The sequence below is a fragment of the Oryctolagus cuniculus genome, chromosome 4 (assembly GCF_964237555.1).
Source record: "Oryctolagus cuniculus chromosome 4, mOryCun1.1, whole genome shotgun sequence".
Lineage (NCBI taxonomy): Eukaryota > Metazoa > Chordata > Mammalia > Lagomorpha > Leporidae > Oryctolagus > Oryctolagus cuniculus.
This window is the reverse complement of record NC_091435.1, coordinates 40631508-40638975: the sequence shown is the minus strand read 5'-3', so window position 1 is coordinate 40638975 and position 7468 is coordinate 40631508. Positions and strand designations below refer to the sequence as shown.

General features: G+C 36.9%; 1 pseudogene; it reads right to left on the bottom strand.

Moving 5' to 3' along the window:
• Window positions 1-288: 288 nt before the first annotated feature.
• On the bottom strand, window positions 289-1210 carry LOC100341190 (small ribosomal subunit protein uS2 pseudogene; annotated as a pseudogene).
• Window positions 1211-7468: the final 6258 nt, after the last annotated feature.

Sequence of the window (7468 nt, the reverse complement as noted above, 5' to 3'; positions counted from 1 at the left end):
AAGAATTGAAGACAATTGATGTGCTTGCAAGACTACTATCTAAATTGTGTGTTCGCTCATAAGGTGTTGGATGACATCCTAGCATGTTTACATGCAGATTCTTGATGAGAGAGCTAACTGAACCTGAGTGTAATTTCAAGAAACACAATCATACACATAATATCACACTATCTGAGTTGAGAGGCTTTAAAATTAATAACACAATTGAAATCCATGTTTTTTTTAGAAACCGGTGTTTATTTTCCTACAGCCTCATTTCCATTTTTGCTTCAGGGACTGAAGATCAGCTCAAGACCACTCAGTGGTTCTTCTTACCCGTCCCGTGGCCTGAGCAGTGGGAGCTGCAGACCAGTGTTCAGTGTCGGGCTGAATGCTGCAGTCCTCAGTGGAGAACTGCCGTGGAGGCACAGAGGGCACCTGCACGCCCTCAGACCAGTCTGGGACCTCAGGCTGAGCAGCAGTAAACTCAGGAGCTGGGGTCGTCCATTCACCCTGACATTCCTCCTCGGTCACAGTCTTTTCAGTAGCAGTCTGCTCTTCTTTTTCAATCTCTTTGTGATCTCTGTAGAAGTGGAGATCAAGCCATGACCTCCCACAGGTGTTCACGGGAGATGGTGCCATGTGCGTGCAGAACCTCCCAGGCCAGCATCCACCACATCAGACCCACTGAGTGGACTCCCTTATTGTAGTATAAGATGGCACTGTGTGCATAGTGCAGAAAGGAGTGTTTGTTACACGGAGCAATGGTAGGCAAGTTCACAGAAGTTGCCTCCTTGAGAGGCTGGTGGTAACCCCAGGGATCAGTGACTATCAGAAAACTTGGCTCCTGGATCTGGTTAATGAAGTCTCCAGGCATGAAGAGGCCAGTAATAGGAGTAGCACTAGTGGCAGTAGCAAACTTCAGAACAGCACTCCGACCAGCATTCCTAGAGAATATCACACTAACATCAGCAAGGTTTTCAACGCCAGAAACAGCACAAGACAGCAAGAAGCTTCTCCCAGGTCCTCTTCCAATTTTTGATGCAAATGCCATCACTTTTCCTTTTGTGAATGTATTATTCCATCTGGAAACAAGTTTGGTGCCACCTCGGTAGGTTCTTGCCACAAGGAACTTGAGGACATCCTCCTCCTTCATTTGCAGAACATCGAAGTCTCCAGAAATTGTGACATCGTTCCTTGAAGTTATGTCAGGAACCAAGAACAACATCATACGGACCCTCTGTGTGGTTGTGCAGAAAGAGAAATCCATAAAATTTTAAATAATAATGTTGGAGTAGGTTGTGTTTGGGAAGATAAGTGTTGGAAAGGATGTAATTTATCAGAAAAGAATGGGACAATAAGTACAAAATAATGAAAGAAATGTTAAAATAGGTTTTATTTATTTATTTATTTATTTGACTGCAGAGTTAGACAGTGAGAGAGAGAGAGACAGAGAGAAAGGTCTTCCTTTTTCTGTTGGTTCACCCGAAAATGGCTGCTATGGCTGGTGCTGCACTGATCCAAAGCCAGGAGCCAGGTGCTTCCTCCTGGTCTCCCATGCGGGTGCAGGGCCCAAGCACTTGGGCCATCCTCCACTGCACTCCCGGGCCACAGCAGAGAGCTGGACTGGAAGAGGAGCAACCGGGACAAAATCTGGTGCCCCAATCGGGACTAGATCCCGGGGTACCAGAGCCGCAGGCGGAGGATTAGCCAAATGAGCCACAGCTCCGGCCTAAAATAGATTTTAAAAGATTTTTTATTTACAATACTTATTTCCTAAGCTGAAAATTGATAGCTGTCTATAGAATATTTTATCATAACAAATATGATTCTATTTTTATCATTCAATTTTATATACACTTTTGTCATGCAATTAGGAAATCCAGTGTTTAGAAAAGTGGTACAACCTTCCATCTGCTTCCACATTTCTTTTTCCTTTTTTTTTTTTTTTTTTTTTGACAGGCAGAGTGGACAGTGAGAGAGAGAGAGAGGGAAAGGTCTTCCTTTATCCATTGGCTCACCCCACAGTGGCCTCTGCTGCCAGGGCACCTTGCTGATCGGTAGCCAGGAGCCAGGTGTTTCTCCTGGTCTCCCTTGTGGGTGCAGGTCCCAAGTACTTGGGCCATTCTCCACTTCACTCCCAGGCCACAGCAGAGAGCTGGACTGGAAGAGAAGCAACCGGGACAGATTCCGGCGCCCCAACCGGGACTAGAACCCGGTGTGCTGGTGCCACAGGTGGAGGATTAACTGATTGAGCCTGGCACCCACCCCACATTTCTTAATTTGCCATTTTCTATATAGTTAAGTTTCTATTTGTTGCATTTCAAATCAAAGTGTCACTAAATATGAGTGCATTTTACCTGCATTCCAAAGGTTTCAGTCTGCAGTATTTGAAATTAGTATGCTGAACCTAGAGCTTTATTAAAAATATCCACTCTTTCTGCTATTCTATCTTTTGTTTGCTTCTTTGATTTCCCTTTATGAAAATGAACATTACATCCATGGATGTGTTATATTTCAAAACAGTTTGTGTAAATGTCTGCTTATTGAATTGAAAGTAGCTAGTCTTTTGGGAATTGATAATTTGAGGAATATATCAACAGAAGAATATTTTATGTGATTCAATCTATACTTCTACATTCTTCTATAAAATGCAAAAAAATGAAATAATGTAAGGAAAGTCATTAAATGCATCTCTTAGAAAAATCATTATAAGATAAGCTTTATATATCTATGACTAACAGCTATAAGATGACTAAGAATCTGCTTACATATTTTGGTTCTCATAGTGCTTAATTCAATGAAACAGTAAAAGTGGCATGTGATTATTCAATGAAATCTTTGTAAATTCAGAAGCTATTATAGGTATGCATTAAGAAGGGTGGGAGTGAGGATGGGGGTTGTGTAGGGTGGGAAGAAGCACATCCTAAACTTATATTTATGAAATGATGAAATCCATTATGTTTGTATACTTAAATAAATGTTTTTTGGGGAAAAGTAAATTCTCAAATGTGTACACCACTATGATCAAATTGTTTGGTGGTATCCAAGATAAAACTACTCTGTAAGAATGATATTTGGATCATACAACTGACTTTTCTGTCTAGTAATATAGGGATTATTCTTCAATATTTTAAAAAATATGTAAATATTTTATCTTACCTTCTAAAATAACTAGATTAAACTAAGGTAATACTTGTCTGTGTCATGTTCTATCTCTCTGTATTTAGTTCTGGCTATCCACTTTACTGATGTAAACTTTACAGTGTTATTGAAAACATGTTGTGGACGATGTACACATGGATTTATTATCTATATACCATTGATTTATCTCTTCACCTATCTCTAAATAACCTATCTTCAGTAACTATTTACGGCTTGAATTTTAAGAACTAAAGAAACAGAATGAAATTACTGCAGTGTAGGACTGAGTATTGAAGCTAGCAGGTAAGAAGTCTACATTCTGTACTGAAATTCTTCCATATGCAACTCTGGTTCCTGACTCTAGCTTCATGCAAATGCATACTCTGGGACACAGTAGTGATGTCTCAGTTGTGTTCCTTGGAGACACTGATGATGACTTAAGTGAAAGGATTCCTGCCACACTTGTGAGAAAACTGAATTGAATTGCTACCTCCAGGCATTGGGTTCGGCCCAGCCGGTACCACTGTGGGCATTTGAGAAGTGAACTAGCAGATGGGAGACCTGCGCATACCTACACTTATACTTGTAGGCATACCTATACTTAAATATCTATATATGTCTCATTGTCTCTCAAACAAATAAATAAAATTAAGGATAGGCAAATGGTTCAACAGCTAAGATATTACTTGCAATGCCAGCATCACATTCACATGTTAGAATGCTTCTGTTCAGTTCCTGGCTCCACTCCCAGTGCGAGCTTCTTGGTAATTTACACACCTGGTGAGGCAGTGTTGGTGCCTTAAATACCTGCCACTCATATGAAAGACACAAGTTGAGTTCCTTACTCCTAGTTTCAACCTAGCCCAATCCTTGTTTTTTGGGGCATTTGGGGAGCTAAAAATTAGATGCAAGATCTCTCTCTCTCACTCCCTCTCTCTCTTCTTTTCTCTTATCCCTTTCAAATAAATTGCAAAAATAAAAAGAAAGTTTTTTCTAATTACTGCAGTGAGTAATTGACTTTTTTGTCAACCAAGATATTAGCATTTCAACTACAGCTATATTATGTGTATTCATATAAATGTGTATATATTAATAGGCTTAAATTATTTAAATTATTAAACAACATACTTACAAAGCATGAATTGTGGAATTCAGTATTCTTATAATTAGAGTATTTCTATAAAATTAAAAAAGCAAAAACTTTATTCTTTATTATTTGATGATGACTGTGAGAAAATCCTCATAATGTTTTGGAATTTTCTTGGGAGAGTCAGATGTGTGCTGGTTTATATTGACTTACTCTCTTAGCACATTACATCAGAGTTATCCTCAAATCCAATGCAGCCTGGGGTTTGAGAAACAAATCCCTAGACACCCAGCTATTTGATTACAAGAAAGCACTTAGTAACTGAATTTAAATTTGTATTCCTAGATAGAGAAATAAAAATCTACATTTCTAAGAGAAGCATACCTAGAAAAGCAAATGCATGCTGGAATAATGTAATACTCTCAATCTGTTTAGCTATATGTATTTTTATCAATCAATTAATGTTATCTTTATATAATCTGTCATATTAGTATAACTAAGACCAAGTTAGAGTTTAAACCATGCACAGATTGTTTTATTACATACTTGCAGGCTGTACAGTTTTGAAGGATTTTCTTTGTCTATACAATATGTTACCATCTTTCATATTTATTTTTGATAGATTAAAAGTTTTATAAAAATGTATGGAATTTGTGGGAAAAGAGAAAGAAGGAAGGAAGGAAGGAAGGAAGGAAGGAAGGAAGGAAGGAAGAAAGAAAAGTAAGAAGGGAGAAAGAGAGATACAGAAGTCCAGGAAATGCCCTGCTCAGTAAAAGGTATTAATTTGCTCACACACTTTATAAATGGTCTATTACGGATATAATTCCTAAGAATTATGGAAATTTTTGAAAAACATTCTACAAGAGCAGTGGAATATATTATAATTCACTAACTGTATCACCAGTAAATAATGATTCATTTATTTCATAGAAAATGTTGAAATTTATCCTATCTTGAATATATTTTTATAAATACCAATTTAGAATAATAGATATCAAATGCATCAGTCCAAAAAATTATTTTCACAGGCATATGAGATAATTTATCCCTATGCTCACCATTAAATCTCCAGTTTTGCAAATGTAACCAAGCATCCTTTTAGATTATATTATTAGGATCATTGTGCAGTTAAGCAAACAAAAAGTGTTTACCTATGTATTCAGTCAGCAAAGAGCTCAATGGGATTAAGCGTTTTACATAGAAAAGGTCAGACTGACAGCTAGTTTTGCTGTACCTCTTTATTAGGATTCATCATCAAATGTCTAAATATCATTTTCTCTGTGATGCCATCCTTTTTTTACAACTTTGTTTTTCAAACCACGGTGACATAGATTTTTCCAATTGTTCCTCCAAAACTGTTTGCTTCAAGATCATTTAGCTGCTCACACAATGTCGCCCAATAGACAAATTCAAATTATTTCTTCAACTTATAGGTTCCTCTCTCTCATTCTCCAATGTTGATACAAGTGGCTACAAAAAACCCTCTCTTTTGGTATTTCTGAAATACACAACTCTTCCAGTTGTGTCATATTCTAAGCAAGGCTTAAATTTATAATTTATAATATACTACCTCCTAATTATTTATGGTCATCATGGAGTATTGCATTGGGATCCATACATGAATCTATTTCCTTTATTTAAACTCAATAGATGACCAAACTTAAGTTTAATTTCATATCTAAACTTGAATTTAAAAATTTATGCTTGGGCAAGCATTTGATATATTGACTCATCAAATATATATATATATATATATATATATATATATATAAACTTATAGATTTACATATTTCAAATGGGGATACACCACCCTATATTGTGGTGTCTGGTTAGAATCTCAGCCACTCTGTTTCCAGTCCAATTTCCTGCTAATGTGCATCCTAGGAAGCAGCAAATGTTGACTGGAGTAGTTTTGTCCCTCCTACCCACAAAACAGGACTGTTGGATTTCTAGCCATCTGGCTTTAGCCTAGCCCCTCCTTGATATTGAAGGCATTTAGGGAGTGAACCAGAAAAGGAAACATCTGTGTTTCTTCCTCTCTGTTTCTCTGCCTTCCAAATAAATGAAAATAAATAAACATTTAAATAGGCCTTTATAAATAAAAAATAAATACATAGAAATTTGTCCTGATCATTTGAATGCCTACTCCCTGAGCTATTAGATTGCAATATCATCAACAAAATCCCAACCTACAAAACCACCAACATGTCAAAACATTCACATGAAAGTTAAGAAAACATTATTACATGCATATTTATATTAGGAAAGAGTTATCAGGAATTCCTGAAACATCTTTGTATTTTTTGTATAACTCAAAACTATTTACTGTTATAATATCCGTTTATATATATATATATATATATCATATTGTATGCAACATAATAAACTCAAGTAAATTTTAATTACTGAAATTTTGAATTTAGAAATATAAAACTAGACAATTATTACATTTGAAAAAGCAATGTTTAGGCTTTAATATTCTTTTTTTTTAATTAAACCATTTTATAGCACAGAACTGACTAGCAATGGGTGAAATTCCATACATATTATACTGACCTTTTTACAAACTTATACCTCCTCATCTAAAATACAGTGAATTTAAAAATAGGTCAAATTGTCTTAATGGTCAGAAGAGTTGTTTTCTTACAGATATGAGTATTGCTGTGAAAGTCACTTAGCTACTCCTAAAATGTCGTATTTTTTGAAAAGCTTGACATTTTGTATTGTGGGAATTGCATTTCCTCAGACACTATCAGGTACTCAAAGTTTTAGTATAGATCTACTTAACATAAATTTAACCCAAGTTTAATTCAAGCTGGTGGAAAAGTCAATCACTGGAAAATGAGTGCTTAGCCCTAGCTATGGAATTTGATAAAATAAGGCTATTTATACTCATATAAATTGATAAAATAAACAGATTAAAGAGCAATCATCCAAGCAAAGGCATGAGGATATGTCATATAAATTAAAGTTTAGAGGGGACCGGCGCTGTGGCACAGTGGGTTAAAGCCCCAGCCTGCAACGGCATCCCACATGGGCACCACTTCTAGTCCTGGTTGCTCCTCTTTCGATGCAGCTCTCTGCTATGGCCTGGGATAGCAGGAGAAGATGGCCCAAGTCCTTGGGCCCCTGCACCCAAGTGGGCGATCCGGAAGAAGCTCCTGGCTCCTGGCTTTGGATCAGCTCAACTCTGGCCACTGCATTTGGGGAGCTAACCATTGGAATGGAAGACCTCTCTCTCTCTCTGGCTCTACCTCT